At 39.2% G+C, this 25733-nt stretch overlaps 1 long non-coding RNA gene across 1 annotated transcript in view; it reads right to left on the bottom strand.

The window, feature by feature from the left end:
- Positions 1-10247: 10247 nt before the first annotated feature.
- Positions 10248-25733, bottom strand: part of LOC117804161 — a 28157-nt gene continuing 12671 nt past the window's right edge. Inside the window, exon 3 of the long non-coding RNA XR_004628465.1 lies at positions 10248-10592. This is a non-coding gene — a long non-coding RNA (uncharacterized LOC117804161). The remainder of the gene's footprint in view (positions 10593-25733) is intronic.

Genomic DNA, 25733 nt, shown 5'->3' with positions numbered 1-25733 from the left:
AATTTATAGGTTTCCAGGAAGGCCTCCATCTCTTCCAGATTGCTTAATTTATTGGCATAAAGCTGTTGATAAAAGTTTCTAATAATCCTTCCTATTTTATTGGTATTGGTTGTGACCTCTCCCTTTTCATTCATAATTTTATTAATTTGGGTCCTTTCTCTATTCTTTTGGATAAGTCTTGCCAGTGGTTTGTCTATTTTACTAATTCTTTCAAAGGCACTGGAGGAGATAATGCTAACTGAAATAAGCCAAGCAGAGAAAGACAATTATCATATGGTTTCTTTCATCTATGGAACATAAGAACTAGGAAGATCGGTAGGGGAAGAAAGGGATAAAGAAAGCGGGGGAGGGGCGCCTGGGTGGCGCAGCGGTTAAGCGTCTGCCTTCGGCTCAGGGCGTGATCCCAGCGTTATGGGATCGAGCCCCACATCAGGCTCCTCTGCTATGAGCCTGCTTCTTCCTCTCCCACTCCCCCTGCTTGTGTTCCCTCTCTCGCTGGCTGTCTCTATCTCTGTCAAATAAATATAAATAAATAAATCTTTAAAAAAAAAAAAGCGGGGGAAATCAGAAGGGGGAATGAAGCATGAGAGACTATGGACTCTGAGAAACACACTGAGGGCTTCAGAGGGGAGGGGGGTGGGGGAATGGGATAGGCTGGTGATGGGTAGTAAGGAGGGCACGTATTGCATGGTGCACTGGGTGTTATATGTAACTAATGAATCATCAAACTTTACATCAAAAACTAGGGATGTACTGTATGGTGATGAACATAATATAATAAAAAAATATTATTATATAAAAAAAGAACTTGATACAATGGGGACACCTGGGTGGCTATGTTGGTTAAGCGTCTGCCTTAGGCTCAGGTCATGATCCCAGGGTCCTGGGATTGAGCCCTGCACTGGGCTCCCTGATCAGCTGGGAGCCTGCTTCTCCTTCTCCCTCTGCCTGCCACTCCCCCTGCTTGTGCTCTCTCCCTCTCTCTCTCTCTGTCAAATAAATGAATAAAATCTTAAAAAACAAAGAGAGAACTTAATACAATGAACCAAAACAGATGTAGCCCTTACCCTTGTGGCACTGACAGCCTAGTTGGGGAGACAGACAGCAATTGTATTACAATATTATACTAGCATACAACCATAATAATCCTCATTTTCAAGAAACTAAGACTATAAGAGGGGTTAACTTTCCCAAGGTAATATAACCATCAGATTAAAGGACTGGGAGTGAAACCCAAGTTTTTCCCATCAAATCAGACTTCCTCCAATTCTCTTGTCTCACCTTTCTTCCCTTTCTTTTTCTTTCTCCTCCTCCCCCTTTTCTTGCTTTTTCTTCTCTTTCTCCTCTTTGGTTGCAAGGTTTCCACCATAGGCACCTGGGTGGCTCAGGCAGTAAAGCGTCTGCCTTAGGCCCAGGTCATGATCCTGGGGTCCTGGGATCAAGCCCAACATCAGGGTCCCTGCTCAGTCGGGGGTCTGCTTCTCCCTCTCCCACTCCCCCTGCTCGTGTTCCCTCTCTTGCTGTATCGCTCTCTCTCAAATAAATCTTTAAAAAAAAAAAGGTTTTCACCATTCATGGAAATATGACAAGATTTCCGTTTACTCAGTCAATGCACTGGATTTATTGATTTCTAAATCAAAAATGATATGGCAGAATTCTTACTTAGAACACATTTAAGTAACCCTTATTGAAACCTGGGCTGAGAAACTTAAGTGTGAATCCCAGCTCTACTACTTACTAGCTGTGTGACTGTGGACAAGTTCATCTATTCTCCTATCTCTAAAATAGGAGTGACAATGTCTTCCTCATAGGATTGTTAAGGGTTTTACAATTTTTTTTTAAGTGGGCTTCCACCCAATGTGGGGCTTGAACTCAGGGACTGAGCCAGCCAGGCACCCCTGTTGTGGGGTTTAAATGACTTAACACAGGTCAGGGCACATACAACTCTCACTTATCATGCATTTAAGAGTATAGCTGGGTCTCTCTTTGATCTGCTTCTTCATTGAAAGCGTTTGGTTCTTCTAGCTCTCTAACCACTATCACTGAAAGGTTAATATTCTATAACTACTACACTATTTCTATTATTGTCTGGTTAGAGTCAAGGAGGACTTAATTGACAAAAAGGTCCTTGATATACATATGTGTGTACACACACACACACACACACACACACACTGTGTGACACAGACTTGTGCTATCTTTGTCTTTTTCAGGTCACCCCTTTCCTCAATGGTTCTTGGCATCAATGCTTTGTTTACAAGACCTGCTCAGTCTTTAGCTCCCATGATGATACTCTGTAAGCTAAAAGAGTATGGATATGGAAACTCAGATAAAAGGTAGAGTAAAAATGCCTTTGAAATAATGTAAAGAAAATGTGAAAGCGAACTCAGCCTTTTACATTGATTACTAGGCAATTATCTTGGACTTTGGATATTATTAGTCATGAATTCTCAGATCTTGAGTAAGCTATAACAGAGAGTATTAATGTCAAAGAAATTTTCATAGGAGTATCTTTAAGGGTGTTCTTTAAAGGATACTACAAATGTCTATATAAGTCACACTAAACTACATATTGATTGTTTTTATCTTTTTATCTAAGTCATTTATTCACAAATGTGTCTGAGGGCATGCTATTATCTGGCAGGTTTAAAGGTGCTAGGGATACAAGATGAATAAGGAGCCTCCAAGGAGCCCCACAGATTATAAGATACTGTGATAAGGGCTCTACCAGAAACATAAAATGGCACACTGTGGTAATACAGAGAAGAGATTCCTGCTTCAGTCTCCCTGGAGTGGGGAGTACCTCTGAGAAGAGGGGGTTCCTGAGCTGAGTTTTGGAGGTTGAGTTGGATTTCTCCTACTCGACACTGAGGACCATCATTCCAGGCAAAGAAAACAGCATGGAAAATGTCTGGAAGCACGAGAGAACTCTTAATAAGCTATTTATTTATTCACTCAACAAAGTCATTGAGAGCCTACCATGTCCTATGCTCTGTGATAGGGTAGCGAACAGCAGTGAACAAATCAACAGTGATCTCTGTCCTCCTAGACTTAGTTCTAATGGGAGACGGGCAGACCAAAAATTAAGTAAAATACATAGTATGTTAGCTGGTGATAAGTTTTTTGGTGAAAAATAAAACAAGACGGGGAATAAGAAAGGTTGGGGAAAGCTGCATTTTTAGAGGGATGGATGGTCCCAGGAGGTGACATTTGAATAAATGCAGGGAGTTGGGAGGACACCATGGGGGGTCTCTGGGGGGAAGGGTGTTCCTGGCAGAAAACACAGCAAGTGTAAAAGAATAGAGGGATACCATGCTGCTTTCTAGATCTCACAAAGAAGAAGTAAGCATGAGGGAGGCCAGGTCTTGTAGGTCCTTGCAGCCCTGCTTTGTTACTTTGGTTTCACTGTGAGATAAATGGTGGTAGTGAGGCAGTTGAAGATTATTTATTTTTTATTTATTTCCTTTATTATTATTTTTAAAGATTTTATTTATTTATTTATTTATTTATTTATTTATTTGAGAGAGAGCACATGCAAGCAATGGGAGGAGCAAAGGGGGAGGGAAAAGGAGGGAGAAAGAATCTCAAGCAGACTCACATTGAGTGCAGAGCCTGATCTCACAACCCTGAGATCATGACCCTGAGGATCATGACCTGAGCTGAAACTTAGAGTTGGTCGCTCAACCGACTGAGCCACCCAGGTGCCCTTATTTGCTTTATTTTTTAGAGCAGTTTTAGAAAATTGAGCAGAAAGTACAGAGCTCCTCTATATTCTCTGTCCTCCACCAGCTACAGCCTCCCCCATAGCAACATACCCCTCTTCCCAGACGGGTACACTGGTTACAATCAATGAAGCTACACTGACATATCATTATCACCCAAAGTCCATGGTTTACATTTGGGTTCACTCTTGGTGTTGTATGTACATTCTGTGGGTTTTGACGAATGTGTAATGACGTATCCACCATTACGGTGTCATAGAAAATAGTTTTACTGCCCTAAAAATCCTATGTGCTCCACCTATTCATCCCACCCTTCCCTCTAAACCCAACAAGTGATCTTTTTACTGTCTCCATGATTTGCCTTTCTCAGGATGTCAGATAGTTGGAATTATATAGTTTGCAGCCTTTAGATAGGTTTCTTTCACTTAGTAATATGCATTTATATTTCTTCCATGTCTTTTCATGGCTTGATAACTTATTTCTTTTTAGTATTGATTAATATTTCATTGTCTGGGTGTATAATTTATTTATCTATTCATCCATGGAAAGACATCTTGGTTGCTTCCAAATTTTGGCAATTATGAATAAAGCTGTTTAAACAACCAAATGCAGGTTTTTGTGGGGATATAGGTTTTTTCCTTTGCATAAATACCAAAGAGCACAATTGCTGAATTGTAGGATAAGAGTATGTTTAGTGTTGTAAGAAACTGCCAAACTGTTTTCAAAAGTGGCTGTACCATTTTGAATTCCCATCAGCAAAGAAATAAAGAGTTCTTATTCCTCTACATCCTCACCAGCATTTGGTGTTGTCAGTGTTTTGGACTTTAGCCATTTTAATAGACGTGTATCTCATTTTAATTTGCAGCTTCCTAATGCCTTATGAGGTGGAACATCTTTTCATATGCTTATTTGCCATTTGTATGTCTTTGGTGAGGTGTCTATTCAGGTCTTTTGCCCATTTTTTAATCAAGTTGTTCGTTTTCTTGTTGAGTTTTAAGATTTCTTTGCATATTTTGGATAACAATCCTTTATCAGATATGCCTTTTGCAAATATTTTCTCCCCGTCTGTAGTTTGTCTTCTCATTCTCTTGACATTGTCTTTGGCAGAGCAGAAATTTTTAATTTTAATGAAGTCCAGTTTATCAATTATTTCTTTCATAGATTATGCCTTTGCTGTTGTATCTAAAAAATCATCACTATACCCAAGTCACCCAGATTTTCTCCTGTGTTATCTTCTAGGAGTTTTATAATTTTGCATTTTATATTTAGGTCCGTGATCTATCGTGAGTTAATTTTTGCAAAGGTGTAAGGTCTGTGTCTAGATGTTGCATGTAAATGTCCAGTTATTCCAGTACCATGTGTTGAAAAGACTACTTTTTTTCTGCATTGTAATGCCTTTGTGCCTTCGTCAAAGATTAGCTGATTATATTTATGTGGATCTATTTCTGGCCTCTCCATTGCATTCTATTGATCTATTTGTTCTTTTGCCAATACCATACTATCTCTATTTTGTAGCTTTATAGTAAGTCTTTTTATTTTAAAAAGATTTTATTTATTTGAGAGAGAGACAGAGAGAACACAAGCAGGGGGAGGGGCAGAGGGAGAGGGAAAGGGACAAGCAGACTCCCCCACTGAATGGGAAGCCTGATGCAGTACTTGATCCCAGGACCCTGAGTTCATGAGCTGAGCTGAAGTCAGATGTTTTACCGACTGAGCCACCCAGGCGATCCTATAGTAAGTCTTGATGTCAGGTAATGTCAGCCCACTGGCTTTGTTCTTCTTCAGTATTGTGTTGGCTGTTTTTTATCTTTTGCCTTTCCATATAAAATTTGGAATCGGTTTGTTGATATCCACAAAATAATCTGCTGGGATTTTGATTCGGATTGTGTTAAATCTATAAATCAAGTTAGGAAGAGCTGACATCTTAACAATATTGACTCTTCCTATCCATGAACATGGAATATCTTTCCATTTATAGTTCATTTTGTATTTCTTCCATCAGGGTTTTGTAGTTTTCCTCATATAGATTTTTTTTTTTTAGATTTTATTTATTTATTTGGCAGAGAGAGAGGCAGCGAGAGAGGGAACACAAGCAGGGAGAGTAGGAGAGGGAGAAGCAGGCTTCCCGCTGAGCAGGGATCCCAGTGCAGGGCTTGATCCCAGAACACTGGGATCATGACCTGAGCCAGAAGCAGACACTTAATGACTGAGCCACCCAGGTGCCCCATCCTCATATAGATCTTATACATACTTTGTTTTATCTATAAAGTCCTTAATTTTTAGGATGGTAATATAAATGGTGTAATGTTTTTAATTCCAAATTCCACTTGTTTATCACTGATACATAGGAAAGCAACTGAATTTTGAATACTAGCCTTGTATCCTACAACCTTGCTATAATTGCTCATGAGTTTCAGGAGGTTTTTGTTGTTGATCCTTCTAGGTTTTCTACATAGCCAAGGATTTATTTTTTAAAGTTTTTCTTACACCCCTACCCCCATTTTATTATGAACATTTTCATTTTCAAATATACAAAAAAGTTGAAAAAGATGTATAGGAAAGACTTGTATATTCACCAGCTAGATTTGACTATTTATATCTAACTATATTGGTTTTATCACATATTGATTAATGTATCCATCTTTCTATTTATACATCAAGCCATTTTGTTTTTCCTCACACTTTTTTTTTTTTTAAAGATTTTATTTATTTATTCGACAGAGATAGAGACAGCCAGCGAGAGAGGGAACACAATCAGGGGGAGTGGGAGAGGAAGAAGCAGGCTCATAGCGGAAGAGCCTGATGTGGGGCTCGATCCCATAACGCCGGGATCACGCCCTGAGCCGAAGGCAGACGCTTAACCGCTGTGCCACCCAGGCGCCCCTCCTCACACTTTTTATTATACAAAATTTCAAATACGCACACACACACACACACAAGAAAGAAAAATACAGAAAATCCATATACCCACTCCTTAGATTCAACAGTTGTTAACATTTTGTCATATTGGCTTTGTCTGTATCTGTGTATGTGTGTGTTTTGTTCTCTTAAGTATTTCAAGGTTAAGTTGCAGATAGAGTGGCACTTCATACATCTTATAATTTATATACATCTTATAGTTTAGTATGCATCTCCTGGAAATAAAAGCATTCTGATTGGAGAGTTTTGATTGGAGTAATGACCTGATTTGACTTACCCTTTAGCAACATTCTTCTGGCTGCTGCATTGAGAAAAGACTGGAAGGGGGAGAGGAGTAAGATATGGAAACCTGTATTTGGTAACATGGTATGTCATGCTGATGGCAGCTGGAGGGAGACGAGACTGGAAAGGTAATCAGGGCCTGATGTAAAGGATCTGTATGCTAGATTTAGTTCTTAATCTCATACACAGGGTTTCCCAAAAATTATTGACTTTTTGACTTTTGTCGTATGATTACTCTCTGTACTATTATTTGCTAAATATTTTTCTTAAATTATGAACTTAAAAAAATCTTACATGTCATAAGCAAAATTATACACAGAATCATTCATTTGGTAGGTTTCATTCTTTTCTAACACAAAACACTTAGCCATTAAAATCAAAAGAAAATTGCGTGACATCTGAAAATCGTCATGTGTACTACCAGGAGTACAGATGCTGTTCTTTGGGAAAGACTGCTATAGATAAAGTAAATTACTGAAAGTTTTTAAGCTGGGGACAGACATAACCTCAATTTTGTTTTAGAACATTCTGGCAGTCACATTAAACAAGGATTAGAGGGGGACGAAAATTAAAGCTTGATCGCTCATTGCCTATTATGTAACAAGTGCTTTGGATACAAAGGTAAATTAAATAGGTTGCTGCCACTAAGAAGCATACAATCTAGTAAAGGGAGATAGACACAAGGACAGGTAACTTCAGCATGGAGTGGTAGTTACTATAATTAGAAGTATATACAAGATATAATGGTGGCTAAAAGGTGGGTATGATCAACATGGCCTCAGAAACCAAGTCCACGCTTTACAGAGGAAGATTCTTCAGCTGGGTTTCAATGGAGATGTTAATATCGTGAGCAGAGATTGGAGGTAGCCAGGGAAGGGTAATGGTACATACAAAGCATGGACATGTAAAATGACAGGGTATTCATTTACTGAAACATTTACTGAATACTTACTGTATATCAGATCCCTTTATAAGCCCTAAAGTACAAAGAGACAAAAGATGTAGCTCCCACTCTGAATAAGCTTGATGTCCATTATAATGAAAATCATAATGCTATGTGTTAGGTATTATTGACAGATGTAAGTATGGGATGCTGTGTGAATACACCTAGCTAAGCATGTAGTTCAGACTGGGTAGCAAAGAAGTGATCTCTCAAATGAATTCTGAAAATGTAGTAGGAGTCTATGCAAGTACAGAGAGGCACGAGATCATGTGACATGCTTGGAGGAACTGCAAATGGTATAAGAAGAGTTTGGCAAGTATGGATTTGATTCTAAAAGAAATGGAATATTATTATTATTAAGCCAAGGAGTAGTAATATCAGATTTGCTTTTGAAAACAGCACCCTGCAGTGTGGAGAATGGTTTGAAGGGAGATTAGCCGAATTACAAAGAAAGAACAGTTTGAAGGCCAATGAACTGCTTTTATATGAGAAATGCTGGTGTAGCCTGAACTAAAGCAATGTAACATGGAAGGCAAGGAAGAGATTGACATGAGAGAGATTAAGGAGTTAGAATCACTAGAACTTGGTGATACTTTGTTATAGAGGCATGACTCGCAACTGGGCAATTGTGTGTTAAGAAATGAGTATACACAGGAAGTGAATGTAGGCTGTTCCGGATGGCATTTCTTCTGTAGAATTTGAAGCAACTCTTTTTCAATCTCAGCTTCTACATCTACTTAGTGAATGTTTTCCACCTGCACTGGGGAAGTTGCTTGAAATCCAGGTAACGTGAAAAGTCTTAAGCAGCGTTGTGGAAAAAAACCATGGTGGCAGGAAGGGCAGGGGAACAGAATCTGGGGTAGAAAGGACTCAAAGCTGTAGATGTGGGAGAATGCAGGAAGAAGGGGTGCATTTAACCTGTGCCCCTCTAAATTTTCTTTGAGAATAGAGGCCCTAAAGTAATGTTTCTCAACCTCATTGCACATTAGAATCACTTTGAGCTTGAAAAAGTCCTGATGTCCAGGCCACACCCTAGACCAGTTAAATCAGAATCTCTGGAGGTGAGATCCAGACATTGGTATTTTTTTCAAGCTTACTAGCTTATTCGATTGTGCAGCCAATGTGGAGAACCTAGAGATTTACTTCCTTGGAAAAGGAGGCCCTAGAGATTAATTCTTGTTGACTTGGGCAAAGATACGTTGACAACCAGACACGCTGGCGAAGTAGTCTCCTGGTCCAGTAAGCATTTTTAGAGGTATGAACTTATTTAGGGCACTCAAGTATCATTTATCTCTGAATGATAACTTAACATTTGGCACCTGGTGGCCTTGTACAGCTAATAGTAATCTGAAAGTGCCTGACTGAAGTCCAGGGGCCAAGTGCACACTTAAACAGGATATGGTTAGGTGATTAGAGAGTGCTTTGAGATTCACGGTATATGAATTTAGCAAATGTCTATTTGGAATAAATTTCATGCTTGTAAGGGAGTTTTCTAATATCTGATTAATACTTTACTGTTACAATATGCAGAATGGTATGGTTTAGGGGTATTATTCTTGCCCCTGCCATTTTTGAAAGATGGTTTGTGATTTCTTGATACAGTTAGAGAAATGTTGGTTCTAAGGGGCATATTATTTTACTAAGTTTAATCTACTTTCTTCTTCTTCTTTTTTTCCCTGTAAAATAGAGCATCTTTTAAAAATTTCATGTATTTATTTATTTATTTATTTATTTATTTATTTATTAGAGACAGGGAGAGCACAGAGGGAGAGTTAGAGGGAGAAGCAGACTCCCCACTGAGCAGGGAGCCAGACATGGGGCTCCATCCCAGGACTGGGATCATGACCTGAGCCGAAGGCAGGTGCTTAACTGAATGAGCCACCCAGGCGCCCCAATCTATTTTCTTATTGACCCAAGGATATACTACTCAGTAGCCTGTAAATGTAATGGTTAGTTTATTGTTAATGGAGATTCATAAATGGGGTACTTGGGCAAGAAAACCAATGTGTAATCTCTTCTAATTATCGGGGATAAGGTACTTTATGTCATAATATTGGAAACTGATTATCTTAATTATTTTATACATGTAACTTCCATTAAAAATGCAAAAAAGTAGGGGCACCTGGGTGGCTCAGTGGGTTAAGCGACTGCCTTCGGCTCAGGTCATGATCCCAGAGTCCTGGGATTGAGCCCCGCATCACATTGGGCTCCCTGCTCAGCAGGAAGCCTGCTTCCCCATCTCCCACTCCCCCGCTTGTGTTCCCTCTCTCGCTGTGTCTCTCTCTGTCAAATAAATAAAATCTTTAAAAAAAAATGCAACAAAGTCCACACTTTTCACACAAAAAAATGACAATGAAATTCTAGTATATTATAGAAAAAAAGCTACTCCTCCTATCTGACCAATTAAGCATGCTTGCATTCTTTTGCTGGCAAACATTTGTGGAGTACCTAGCAGGTGTCAGCACTGAGCTGGAAGCTGAGATACAGAGTCGTGAGGCATGACGCCTTCCTGCCCTTCGGAACTCATGTGGCATTAGTGGTGAGGCAGACCGGAAACAGAAAGTCTAGGACAACGAGCTAAGTCCAAGGTTGAGATAAGCAGAGTGCAAGAGGAGCACAGGCTGGGCCCTCGGCTGCTTGTCACAGGATGCAGTGCGCTGTACTGACTCCATGTGGTAGCACTGTCTGAGAGTCCTGGCCAAATTCTTGCTGCTTGATGAGACATTCTGGAATAGAAAGATGCATTTCCCCAGTAGCGAAAATCTGCCAACTTACTATTGAATTACAGTTGTCATCTGTGGATACTCTGCAGGAAACTCAAGCAAGATACATTACTTAAAAAATACTCTTCTAGATTGGTTTGCTATATACTCAAGTGTGTTTTTTCTGAAGATTTCTTATTTATTTATTTGAGAGAGAGAAAGAGCAAGAGAGCGAGAGCGAGCGAGCGAGAGAGAGAACAAGCAGGGTAAGGGGCAGAGGGAGAAGCAGGCTCCCGCTGAGCAGGAAGCCTGATGTGGGGCTCCATCCCAGGACCCTGGGATCATGACCTGAGCCTAAGGCAGACACTTAACCTACTGAGCCACCCAGGCTCCCCCCCAAGTGTGTTTTTAAATGTTGTGAATGCAACTTTCCCTTTGCTTCTCTTTTGTCTGAAAGTCTCACAATACTTCAAAAGTTATACTTGCAATAAAAGTTTTGAAAATGACTTTTCTCTTAATGATGTAGTAAACTCTAGCAAAGAAGCAGGTCAAAAATGAATTGCTTCAGGGTGTATAATTGACAAATAACAAATAACCTCAAGGCTTTGTCTTTTAAGTAATGAAAATATTCTTGGTATTTAATTATATGTAGCTAATCATTAAAATCAATTTTAAAGCTGTTTTTTGAAAATAAGTGCTTTCTATAGTGATTTATTATAGCAATAGCCTGGAAATTCTCAGGCAACCACTCTCTCCTGCTTGTTTAATGATTTCTGTTTCATATTAGGACTAAATTGGTGGTTTTATTCAGCATTAAAGATTAGGTTACCTAGACTAGAAATGGGCTAGTCTTACATATTATACTTGGTGCTGGTGGATTTTGTTCTTTCAAGGTATCAATTCAGTATCATGCTGTTGATTCTGCTGTAGTTCTGAAATACTTATTGTAAATTCCTTGATTAACATTTTTACATATTCTTGACCTATGAGACTACTAAGCATAGAGCCTCAAATAGGAAAAACAAACAAACAACCCCTTCTCTGAAGAGCTCATGCAGCTTACTATAGGGTCATTGGAAGAGCAAGAAATAGTCAGTAGTTAGGACACTCCATGTATTCAAAGCCTCAAATATTAAGATATGACTTCCCCCTCTCCCATCACTGTCTATTTGGGAAGATAGTATTTTTTTTTTTAAAGATTTTATTTATTTATTTGACAGAGATAGAGACAGCCAGTGAGAGAGGGAACACAAGCAGGGGGAGTGAGAGATGAAGAAGCAGGCTCATAGCGGAGGAGCCTGATGTGGGACTCGATCCCAGGACCCCGGGATCACGCCCTGGGCCGAAGGCAGACCCTTAACCGCTGTGCCACCCAGGCGCCCTTGGGAAGATAGTATTAAAGATATATACAAAATATTACAACTGCAAAGAAGTGTGTTCATATAAGCATATACATTTGTTGGGGTTGCTAGAATAAATACTGGGTTAATTAGTGTTTAACAATGTTCTATACTAAGTCCATTTCCCAATTGTCATGAACAGGAGACCTTATAACATCCCAATTAAAAACATTTGGCCCAAAAGATTATGATGGAGGCTAAATCAGTTTACTAATTGTGTCAGAAATGGGGCTGTGATGTAAGCTTATGTGGAGGAAACTCAATCCACAAGTTCATAGGACCACAACAATATATATCCTGTGTTTTTCCATGGAATTGCCAATGATGAGTATTTTCTCCCCATTTTTCACTTCTTTCTTCTGTATAGAAGAATGATAATGTTCCATTGCAAAGAGATCACCTGAGGAAAAGATTATGTCCAAAGGAGGAGATAATCAACCTGATGATTTTTGTTTTGGTTTGGTTTGGTTTTGGGTTTGGGTTTTTTTTTTTTTTGAGAAATATTATACTGCTTTTTTCCAGTTAGTCTTTAGAATACTAATGTGGAAACATTAACAATATCCCCAACCTCTCACAAAGAAAAGCAGGTGTATAGGGAGTTAGGTCATAACATTTCCATATGAGCAATGTGATCGTATCAAGCTGTTAGTGTTCTTGGTATTTGGTATAGGTCATTGCCTTTCACTGAAACCTTCTGAATTCATTTTTACAGAAAGCATATGACTATTCTTTAATTTTTTTTTCTGGGGTGCCTGGGTGGCTGTAAGTTAAGTATCTGACTCTTGATTTTGGCTCAGGTCATGATTTCAGGGTGATGAGATCGAGCCCCGTGATGTGGAAAGCAGTATTTGAGCTGAGTTCTGAAGAATAAGTAGGCACTAACTAGAAGCCTATCTAGAATCATGTGCAAAACCTCCAACTATCACTACCTCCTCTTCTAAAAGCCATAGCTGGGAATGTATGTCCTTGGTACTCTGGACTGGACTGCATTGGTTAGGAATGGCCACCCCTTCCAATCAGTGTTCCAGAAGCCCACCCTTCATCTTGAGTCCTACTCAGTCCAAGAAGTGACCGATTATGACCTACCGACCCATTGTTCTTGTGCTGCTACTTTCTGGGCTCTGAGACAAACACAGAGGCTTGGGTCACACTGGGCCATCCAACACATACCAACTGTAGCCTCGGGAAGTAACAGAGGCAACAAGGGTGCCACTGAAATGTGGTGTCACTTCTGCTGCACCCAAACCATCTATGGAAAACGTCATTTCTGGGGGTGTGTAGTGTTTTGTCCTCCCTGCATTCCTTCCTTCCTTTAAGAGAAGTCCTCTCCCTTCCTCCTTCCCCAGCTGACCACCCAACTCCCGCCTCCCTTCTCTCTCCGTCTTCCTCTGCCCCTCCCCCGTGGACACTCTCTCTCAAGAAATTGGTGGCGGGATAAAATAAATAAATAAATAAATCTTAAAAAATGTGTTTTTTCCTTCTCATAAATTCATGTTATAAATACCACTTTCCTCTTGAGATTTTTAGTTCAGATCTAGCTAAGAAACTCAGCTCCAAACTCACTAGCTATGGAACTTTGGGCAACTCAACCTAGTTAAGCCTTAGTGTCTTCCTCAGGGTTATTGTGAAAATTTGCAGCAATGACAGAAAAGTGTCAAACAGGGCCAGACACATAGTAAGCCTATAATTCATGTGACATCATCATTATTCTTACAAGGGTCTCATCAGTCTGACCCTAGAAAGAAGTTCCCTTTCTATTCTTGAGATAGCAACAGATTATGTGAACTCAAAGTTTCCGATCCCTAATTCAAAAGCATCTGTACTGCCACAAAACAATATTATGGCTTAGCAAGTATAAGCTAAGACAAGAAAATGAAAAAGACCCCAAAAAGCAGTATTTTAGAATGTAATAACCTGCAGGTAGGTGTTTTTTCTTTTGAAAGCAGAACATTATGAGAGAAAATTGGGTGCAAAAATTTTTTCCATAAGCAAGAGATGCAATTGCTATTATTATTATAAGATAACATCAAAGATATTTGTTTATTGTTTCTGCCTCCACTACAATGTACACTTTGTTGAAGGTAAGGATCATTGTTGATTTATTTACTCTATATTTATAGCACCTACAACAGTAAGTGTGCAGTAAATATTTATTGAGCAAGCAAAATTATAAGTGGGGCTTAGGAATTATTTTTTTTTACCAGAGATTCACTCAAAAATGTGAAGGCTGGAAAGCATAAAAGCCCAACTGGTCAATAGATTCAACCATATCCAGGTAGAGTGAACATAATGTGAGAGAGGAAAAGAAATTCTCTAAATCCTGGGCATCTTTCCCAGATTAGAATTACATTTTTAGAGAAAGAGGGAATCTTAAGAAAGGAGCAGAAAGACCAGGGAGATTTTTTTGAAGAGCATCAACAAAGTAGCGGGGAAATGACCTCTGCTTTGGAGCACATGAAACATTAAAATGGTTGCAGTTTCAGTAATAATAACAAGGTATGCCTGAAAGCACTAGGCCTTAAACCACAACAAGGTAGTTATCAAATTACCTACTGGTTTAAGTGTTCACCTCCCCTTGCCTTTCCTTGAGCTTCTAGCCGAAGGCTTTCTCTCTGCAGTATTGTTACTGTGCTCACAGGAGGCTTTGCCTCTGCAGTTTACCCGAGGTGTTCTGCATGCCCCCTCTCACCAAGGTAAAAAGAGAAAAAGACAGTTCTGTCTTGGAGATCGAATATCTCCCGGAGAGAACCCTTGGCAGCTGGAATCCAATTTCTTGATATTTCTGAAACCGGGATATGTTATAACTAGAAAATGCCGAAGGATAATGGGCTCCTGCTGCTACCAAACACTCAGATAAAAATGCACAGAAGTGCCTTAGCCAAGCACAAACCAGTCTTTTCATAAACCACTGGGCTTCTGAGCACATATTGTAGTAATTCCGTGACTAGCAGCTCATGGTCATGGCTCTGTGGTTCTCTTCCCCTTTAAAGGTCTTGATTAGGCCAATTCCTTTCCTCTTTGTGTTTGAGAAATGTGGATTTAGGCTGCTTCAAATTGGAACTTGGGTTTCCATTACCTTGTTGGCATCTTGCACCAATTGTCAATCCTGTTCTCTCATCTGGTCTGTCTTGTGGTTCCAGTCAGTGAATAGTCAAAGGTCGTGAGACAGGCATGTGCACACTTAAAACGTCACGTTCAAAAGTACAACCATGACCTTGTCTTCTCATTCTCAAAATCTGTGCTCAGCTGTTTCAAACCTCCTGTGTCCTTGTTAGTAATGACCAATTAGAAATCACTGAATCCTTTCCCTATAACGGTCAGAGGCTGCCAATTTATGGTAATTTGGACATAAGTGCCAATGGGAAAGGTACATTATTCAAGCTACTTTGGCTGTGACAGAAACCCAGTGCAGGCTAGCTGAAATAAAAAAGGAACTTGCCAGCTCCCATAACTGAAAAGTCAGGCAGAGGCAGATCTGGGTAGGTACTCAGATTATGATAGGAACCTGTTTTCTCTGTCCCTGACTTTCCTTCTGTATAGAGTGCAGCCTTTTACCACATGGCAGCAAGGTAACTCTAGGCTTACTTGGGCCCAACAGCCTAAGATCCTAAAGGAAACATGTACATTTCTCCTAGTAGCACAGCAAAAGTCCCCCAGTGGACCCTGAAAACTTTCTGTCATGTGTCCTGAGGCTGGAGTTCTGACTAGGTCTGGGCATGTGCCTGACCTTGAGGGTGGGAGTTGGGTGGTCAGCTGGGGAAGGAGGAAGGGAGAGGACTTCTCTTGAAGGAAGGAATGCAGGGAGGACAAAACACTACACACCCCCAGAAATGTCATTTTCCATAGATAGTTTGGGTGCAGCAGAAGTGACACCACATTTCAGTGGCACCCTTGTTGCCTCTGTTACTTCCCGAGGCTACAGTTGGTATGTGTTGGATGGCCCAGCCCTGTGACCCAAGCCTCTGTGTTTGTCTCAGAGCCCAGAAAGTAGCAGCACAAGAACAATGGGTCGGTAGGTCATAATCGGTCACTTCTTGGACTGAGTAGGACTCAAGATGAAGGGTGGGCTTCTGGAACACTGATTGGAAGGGGTGGCCATTCCTAACCAATGCAGTCCAGTCCAGAGTACCAAGGACATACATTCCCAGCTATGGCTTTTAGAAGAGGAGGTAGTGATAGTTGGAGGTTTTGCACATGATTCTAGATAGGCTTCTAGTTAGTGCCTACTTATTCTTCAGAACTCAGCTCAAATACTGCTTCCCTAGGGGAGCTTTCTCTGGACTCTACTTGCCAAGAATAGGCCATACCCTCTGACTATGTGCTCTCATTTAATACTTTGTGCTTTTCCATCACAGTACTTAATGCACTTAATGCGGTGACCTTTTTTTTTAAGGATTTTGTTTATTTAAGAGAGAGAGAGGAGGACAGAGGGGAAAGCATAGAGGGAGAGTGATAGAGAGAAGCAGACTCCCCTCTGAACAGAGAGCCCAATGTGGGGCTCGATCCCAGGACCCTGAGATCATGACCTAAGACAAAGGCAGACACTTAATTGACTGAGCCACCCAGGCACCCCTAATGTAGTGATCTTATATTGCCATATGTAAATCACTCTTATCTATGATTACTTGATAAATATCTAGCTCCTGCATTAGGAAGTGAGCTCCTTGAGGGTGGGAACTCTATCAGTTTTGCCTGCCATTGAATACCCAGTACTTAGCCCAGGGCCAGCACATTAATAATCACACAGTGCCTATTTTTTTTAGAGATGAATGAATGATATCTAGTTTCTGGTAATAGCAGCTGATTTTAGTATGAAAATGTAACAAACTGCCTCTTCTTCTTCCTAAACTATCATATAGTTTGATCTTCTCACTTATTTCCTCACTTGGTTGAATGAATGAGGTGATATTTTAGGTAGCCTAGGTGACCAAAATGAGGCAGCAGACTGGATAGTCAGCCCCCAAATAATCAGGAGCCCTCTTTTACTGTATATGATTTAAATGAAAAAAAAAATCAGGAACATAATCAAGAACCACAGGAATCTGGGGCTTACTGGAAGTTCTTGGCAGAAAATCACGGGGCGCCTGGGTGGCACAGTGGTTAAGCATCTGCCTTCGGCTCAGGGCGTGATCCCGGCATTGTGGGATCGAGCCCCACGTCAGGCTCTTCTGCTGTGAGCCTGCTTCTTCCTCTCCCACTCCCCCTGCTTGTGTTCCCCCTCTCACTGGCTGTCTCTATCTCTGTCAAATAAATAAATAAAATTAAAAAAAAATCAGGACATGCTACTCCTGAATATCATTGTTAACTATAGTTTCCTCTTGTAACCTTTAATTGTGTTGAATAATAATAAGTTTGGTAATCAAAATGAATGCCAAGTTCCCACCATTTTGTTTAAAACAGGTCAGAAACTGGAGCCTGGGTGGTTAAGTGTCCGACTCTTGGTTTTGGCTCAGGTCATGATCTCATGGGTTGTGAGATCCCACCCTGCATGGGGCTCTGTGCTCAGCAGGGAATGTGCTTGAAGATTCTCTCCCTCTTCCCCTCCCCCTACTCATGCATGCTCATGCATGTTCTCTCTCTCTTTCTCTAAAACAAATAAATCTTTAAAACATGTTGGATGGTAATTTCAAGACTCAAGTATTATGAGCATGTAGATGTATATACCTATGCATTGTGCCTCATCTCCGCCCTCCATCCTCCCATGTACTGTGTGTGTGGTCCTTCAGGCATTATGATCACAGGTTTATATGTCAGCCTCCTCTGGTATGGGCAACTGGAAGGTAGGGATTATTCAATTATTTGAAAAAATTCAGATTATTTGATAACATTTCTGTTACTTCTTTTTAAAAGCAAAACTTTTCTGAAACTTTTTGTTACATAACTTTGAATTAATAAGAAAAGAAACCACTAGAGAAACTAATTATGTTTTAAATCTTTTTTTCTTTCCCTAGTACAATTTTAGATCTTCATGATGCTATGTTTAATTTGATTTGCCTGGTCCCTCTGGGCATTGCAGTAATTCAGATCCTGGTTTGGAGCCCATTCTCAATCAGGAGCAAGACAGACTACACAGGGGCTCTTTAAGGCCAATGCTGGCTATCATGGGATTCAAACAAAACTTCAGTTGTTTTTCTGTTCTAATAGAGTTTACATTATACCAGAAGGCAAAACTGTTCTTTATAACCTTTAATTTGTTTAGAAAACAAAACAGATAACACAAAAAAATCCAACATGTTTTAGGGCTTTTTGACTATAATAATAAATAATAAATTTAATAAGAAAGTTAAATATGAGTTAAGGCTTCTCTGTTGGCTGTTTCCAAGTGGTCTTGTGGCCTGGTCACAACCTGTTACTCTTCACCCTTGAATCACTCTGTGAGTTAGTTTGGTTTCCCAGAGCCCACCTGACTGTGCTTGCCACTTCCTTTTATTTTAAACCCTATACTGCTTCTTCAGCTGGTTCCATTAGTGAAGACATCTTTTTTTCCTCCCTTTTCATTAAGCAATACCATATCACCATCATCTGTAGATTCCCCTCTGACTGATAGTGGTCAGATTTGGGAGATTCGGGGACCAGTGAAAGAGAACCCATACAACCCAGATTTATATTGCTCACTGTCTTAGTCACAGAGCTTTTGGTTATGAAGGAACAGGAATTCAACTTCAGCTATCTTAAATAAAGAGAAGTTTCTTTGTAAGGATCCAGTAGGCAAATTCATAGGCATCGGGGACAGGAAAAAAAAAAATAGAATTGAATCATAAAAGGACTGGAGTGGGACCTTTCCTAAGGCAAGGGCTGAGGTAGCTTTCTCTGCCCTGACATTTTTATTTCATTGTTCCCTCACACACACACACTCTCTCTCTCTCTTTCTCACACACACACACACACACACACACATACACACACGCTCAACTGAGTGCCAGAGCTTTCTGGTCAGTTGCTCGCTCTCATTTAACTGACTCAGACTCTGTGCCTGTTGGATTCTCTCTCTCTCTTTTTTAAAGTTTTATTTATTTATTTATTATTAAGTAATCTCTACATCCAACGTGGGGCTCAAACTCATGACCCTGAGATCAAGAGTTGCATGCTCTACTGACTGAGCCAGCCAGGCACCCCTGTCTGTTTGATTCTCTTACCCAAAATGGTCATTGCTCAGCATAACACATTGCTTATATTGGTGTGCTGAAGATGCTTGACAACTGGCTTACTGAAAAAAAATATGTATGTATATATACATGAATAACTTTATTATACATTTCACTGATAAAAAGGGTGTGTAGCATATGACTTACAAATAATACAATATACCTACTCCTTGTAAATTTCATACACCTATAACTTCAGTGTGACTTCTTTCTTTTTTTTTGTTATTTCTTAAAATTCCACTGTTAGTCTTTATAATTTACAACAATAGTCATGAAATCAAGACTATGAATAAGCTTGATTACTATTCAGTTGAACAAAGAACTCACTTATGTCATAGACCAAGCAGTGTAGTTACAACCTAAATGTTGTTTTATATTTTTGTTTTTGTTAACTAGTAATACACAACTGAAATAATAAAGACATACTTCTGAACTTTATCATTAATGATGTGACCAACTTCTCTGATTGGTTGAATGATAGATTTTGAATACTAGAAAGAGTATATCCTCAATTTCCTGTGCTTTTCACAGCGTAACAGCTATACACATGACAGTTTTGAGTTTTGTCTACATCATTAACATATTCTTTACTACTTTCTTAAGTGTAGACCAGAGGTTGGCAAACTATAGACTGTGGGCCATACCCAACCTATGGTCTCTTTCTATACAGTCTGAGATCTAAAAATAATTTTTAGAGGCTTGTTAAACAAACAAGATAATTATTGTGTGACAGGAACTGTATGTGACTCACAAGCTGAAAATATCTGGCTCCAAGATTTTATTTATTTATTTATTTATTTATTTATTTATTTATTTGAGAGAGTGAGAGAGAGAGCATGAGCAGGGGGAGAGGCAGAGGGAGAGGGAGAAGCAGACTCCCCACCAAGCAGGGAGCCCAACATGGGACTCGATCCCAGGACCCCAAGATCATGACCTGAGCAGAAGGCAGACACTTAACTAAATGAGCCACTCAGGCGCCCCTATCTGGTTCTTTATAGAAAAAGTGTGCCAACCCCTGATCTAGATAATCAGCAAAACAAAACAATAATATATACTGATTTCCATGGTATAAGTCAGTCCACTATGGCTAATTTCAGGCTATAAACGTGATATTACTGAAGATAGATTTAGGGGAAGGGATGTTCAATATCATGCCATTATAAGAGTAAAAAGCAAAACAAAATCAGAGAGGGAGACAAACCATAAGAGACTCTGGACTGTGGGAAACAAACTGAGGATTACAGAAGGGAGGGCAGTGGAGGGAAGGGGTAGCTGGGTGATGGGTATTAAGGAGGGCATGTATTGTGATGAGCACTGGGTGTTATATGCAACTAATGAATTGTCGAACACTACATCAAAAACTAATGTTGTACTATATGTTGGCTAGCTGAACATAATAAGAAAAGTAAAAAATATAAAAACCAGCTTAAAAAATAATCATAATGCTGGATGTCCATGTTGTATCACCATACAGATATAGCAGACATTGATAACACTAAAAGCATAAATAATAGTAAAATATAGTAATGAGAAAGTGATGTTTTGAGTACTTGCCATTTTTGTTTTTAATATCATTTGCTTAATCATAAACTTACATATATTAATTTTTAAATAATGGCTATGTTTAAAAACCAGCTTGAGGAATACCTGATTCCTGATAAAAGTTGACAAGGCTCTCACCAGCCAGGATGAGCAGGCTCCAGCGTATCACTGGGTGCACATCATAAGAGTACTCACTGGGTTGTCACTACTTGGTCTGTGGGTAGATGTTGAGTAAGAAGTAGAAGGAGTGTAAGTAGAGTAGACCTGATTCATATGCTGAGTTCTCTGATCTAAGCCGGCATGCTGCAGTAAGAGAATACAAAATGGCGTATTTTCTGACTTTGTTTTCATTTTGCTTTCCTAAAATCAGCAAAGTTCTTTTAGGGCCTGGAGATAGGGAAAACTAGGGATGGGGATGGTGACTGTATTATTTTCCAGGGAGGTCTACTAATCATAAATCCACACTCAATCCTGAAAGGGGAGCTAAAGATGGTGAAGAAGTTTGGACTTGCGCAAACTTTAATATCCCCCATGAGGAAAGAATCAGTGAACTTGAAGATATGTCAAGAGAAATTACTCAAGCTCGAACACAAAGAGAGTGAGGAAAAAAAACAGAGCACCCAAGAAACTTGGGAAAATATGAAATAGTCAAACATACTTTTTAATGGAATTCCTCCCACCCCAAAAGAAAATGGAACAGGTTAGAAGAAATATTTGAATATTCTTGACAAAAGCCAAGAATTTTCAAAAAATAATGAAAGACATCAAAACCCAAATGCTCAAGATCCAAGTAGCTCAGAGAACCAGGAAAAAAAACAGGATAAATATCAAAAACCCCACCAAACATACAAAACAAAACACACCTCGACACATCATATTCAAACTGATGAAAACCAAAGATAAAAACGAACCACTGACGGTAGCCAGAGAAATAAGATACATTACATGGAGAGGAACAAAAATCAGATTAGCAGCACACTTTTCATTAGAAACAAACAAGACAGAAGACAATGTAATGACATCTTCAAAATGTTGAAAGAAAAAAAAACTCATCAACTTAAAATTTTATAAACAATGCAAATATCTTTAAAAATTAGGATGAAATTAAGACTTTCAGACAAAGGCTGAAAGAATTACCAGCAGATTTGCATTACATGAAGTGTTTAAGGAAGTTATCAGATAGAACTCTGGGTCTACACAAAGGAATAAAGATCTCTAGAAATGGTTAAAATGAAGATAAATATAAAACACTTCTTTTTTCTTATTTTTAATCACTTTAACAGGTAATTGAGGACCACTTGTACATTGCTGGTGAAAATGTAAAGTGGTACCACCACTCTGGAATACATTTCGGCAGTTTCTTATAAAACTAAACATGCAATCACCATGCAACATAGCAATTGCACTTTGGGGCATTTATCCCAGAGAAACTAAAACTTGTATTTACACAATAACCTGTAAATTAATATTCATAACAACTTGATTCACAACAGCCAAAAACTAGTGAAGCTCAGATAACCTTCAACAGATTAATGGTTAAACAAACTAACATACATATAAACCATGGAATACTACTCAGCAATAAAAATTAACAAACTATTGATATATACATCAACTTGGACGATTTTCCAGGGAATTATGCTGAATGAAAAATCCAGTCACAGAAGGTTATAAACTATATTATTCCTTTTATATAACATTTGTTGAAATGGAAAAATTTTAGAAATGGAGGACAGATTAATAGTGGCCAGAGGTTTAAGATGAGAGTGGGAAGGGTTAGAGATAAGTGTGGTTATAACAGGGCAACACAAGCAATCCTTGCAGTGATGGAATTGTTCTGTATCTTGACTGTGGTGATGGATACATGAACCTACATGTGATAAAATTGTATGGAACTAATACACACACACGTAAGTAAAACTCTAGAAATCTGAATAAAATTAGTGGATTGTTATCAGTGTCAAAATACTGGTTGTGATAATGTGCTGTAGTTTGTAAGATGTTACCATTAGGGTAAACCGGGTAAAGATTACATGGGATAACTCTGTACTCTTCCTTACTACAGCATGTGAATACACAATTATCTCCACAAAATTTTCAATAAAAGATAACTGACTATTCAAAGTAAAAATGGTAGCAGTGTAGGGGCCTCTGGGTGGCTCTGTTGGTTGAGAGACTGACTCTTAGTTTTGGCTCAGGTCATGATCTCGGGGTCTTGAGAGCAAGCCCCGCTTCGGCTCCGTGCTCAGTACAGAATCTGCTTGAAATTCTCTCCCTCCGCTCCTCCCCTGCTCACGTTCTCTCTTTCTCTAAAATAAATAAATAAATAAATCTTTAAAAAAATTAGCAGTGCATTTTGGAATTATAGTACATGCAAAAATAAAATATAGGATAACAATAGTCTAAAAGATGAGAGGGAAAAATTTGTCATACTGTTATAGGGTTTTTATACTATATAGGAAGTATATTGTTTTAAAGTAGGATGTGATTAACTGAAGATGCATATTGTAAACTTTAGGGCAACCATTAAATATATATTTTTTTAAATGAGGCATGAATAATAGGCCTATAGTGAAGATAGCATAATAAAAATTACTCAACCTAAAAGCAGGCAGAAAAAAAGGAAAGAGGGCCAAGAATGGAACAGAGAGAAAACAACTAGCTAGGTGTTAGATTTAAGCAATATTACATTAAATACAAATGGTCTAAACACACTAATTAAAAGACAGAAATTGTTAATTGGATTAAAAACAAGATCTACCTACATGATAAGTAAAAAAAATCCACTTTATTTTTTTTAGAGAGAGAGAGCGCGTGCGTGCACAACTGAGAGCAACCTGGCGGAGGGGCAGAGGGAGAGAGAGAAAATCTTAAGCAGGCTCCATGCCCAGCACAGAGCCCAATGAGGGGCTCAATCTCACGACCCTGGGCTCATGACCTGAGCTGAAATTAAGAATTGGACACTTAAGCAACTGAGCCACCCAGGTGCCCCCCCCAATCACTTTAAATATGAAGACATAGAAATGTTAAAAGACAAAGGATTGAAAAATGTAACATGTAAACAGCAATCTAAGGAAAGTTGGAATGGCCATGTTAATATTTAAATCAACTTCAGAAGAAGGAGTATTACCAGGGATAAAGAGAGAGCTCACATAATGGTATATGGGTCAATTTACCAACAAAATATAATAATCCTAAATGTGTATGTACCTAAGAATGGAACTTCAAAATGCATGAAGCAAAAAACTAATAGAAGTGAATGGAGAAATAGACAACTCCACAATTTTATAATTTTTAAATAATTTTTTTAAAGTAAACTCTACCCCCAATGTGGAGCTCTATTTCATGACTCCAAGATCAAGAGTCATATGCTCTACCGAGCCAGCCAGGTGCCCTGATAAATCCACAATTTTAGGTGGAAACCTCACTACTTAGTAATGAATAGGTCAAGAAGAAAGAAAATAAGGATACAGAAGAAGTGAACAATACTATCAAGAAATTTGACCTAGTTGCCATTTATAGAACAGCTTGCCCAACAACAGCAGAATACACATTCTTTTTAAGTACAAATGAAACATTTGCCAAGATAGACCATCTTATGGGCAGTAAAAGAAACAACACATGAGAAAGAATAGAAATCACATAAAATATGCCTTCTGATTAGAATGGTATTAAATTAGGGGCCCCTGTGTGGCTCAGTCATTAAGCGGCTGCCTTCGGTGCAGGTTGTGATCCCAGGGTCCTGGGATCGAGCCCTGCGTCAGGCTCCCTGCTCAGCGGGAAGCCTGCTTCTCCCTCTCCCACTCCCCTTGCTTGTGTTCCCTCTCTCGCTGTCTCTCTCTGTCAAATAAATAAATAAAATCTTAAAAAAAAGAATGATATTAAATTAGAAACCAATAACAAACATACCTGGGAAATCTCCAAAATCTGGAAGCTAAAAAAGCACTTTTTCTTTTTTTTTTGAGAGAGAGAGTGTGCGCGAGCTGGGGGTAGGAGGAAAGGCCAGAGGGGGAGAGAAAGAGAGAATCCCAAGCAGGCTCCCCGCCCAGAACAGAGCCAGATGTGGGGCTGATCCCACGACCCCAAGATCATGACCCAAGCCAAAATCAAGAACCGGATGCTCAAACGACTGAGCCACCCAGGTGCCCCTAAAAACACAGTTTTAAATAACTCATAGGTTAAAGAGAAAGTGACCAAGGAAACTGCAACATATTTTGAATTGAACAAAAATGAAAACACAGTATATCAAAATTTGTGGAATGCATCAAGAGCGATGCCTAGAAGGAAGTCTGTGGCATTAAATGCTTATATTTAAAAAAAAAAGAAGGGTCTCAAATCAATAATCTATTTTTCCATCTTAAGAAACTAGAAAAAGGGGGTGCCTGGGTGGCTCAATCAGTTAAGCGTCTGCCTTCGGCTCAGGTCATGATCCCAGGTGCCTGGGATCAAGCCTCGCATCAGGCTCCTTGCTCAGTGGGGAGTCTGTTTCTCTCTCTCCCTCTGACCCCCACCCCTACCCCCAGCTTGTGTGCTCTTTCTCTCTCTCAATAAATAAATAAATAAATAAATAAATAAATAAATAAATAAATAAAATCTTTAAAAAAAGAAACTAGAAGAGAGCAAATTAAACCCAAATCAAGCAGAAGGATAAAATAATAAAGATCAGAAACAGATAAAATTGAAAACAGATGGCTGTTCGAATAGCTATCGCCAAAAACATCAGAGATAACAAATGCCGGCAAAGATGTGGAGAAAAGAGAAAAACCCTATACACTGTTGGTGGCAATGTAAATCTGGTGCAGCCACTATGGAAAACAGTATGGAGGTTTCTCAAAAATTAGAAAATTGAACTACCATATGATTCAGCAATTCTAATTCTGGGAATATATCTGAAGGAAAAGAAAATCCCCTGTTGAGATATCTGTACTCCCATGTTTATTGCAGCATTATTTACATAGCCAACACATGAAAACAACCTAAGTGTCCAAAGACAGATGAATGGATAAAGAAGTTACAGTATAGGGGCGCCTGGGTGGCACAGCGGTTAAGCGTCTGCTTTCGGCTCAGGGCGTGATCCC

This window comes from Ailuropoda melanoleuca, chromosome 10, assembly GCF_002007445.2.
Source record: "Ailuropoda melanoleuca isolate Jingjing chromosome 10, ASM200744v2, whole genome shotgun sequence".
NCBI classification, from domain to species: domain Eukaryota; kingdom Metazoa; phylum Chordata; class Mammalia; order Carnivora; family Ursidae; genus Ailuropoda; species Ailuropoda melanoleuca.
This window is presented reverse-complemented; position numbering and strand designations above follow the sequence as displayed.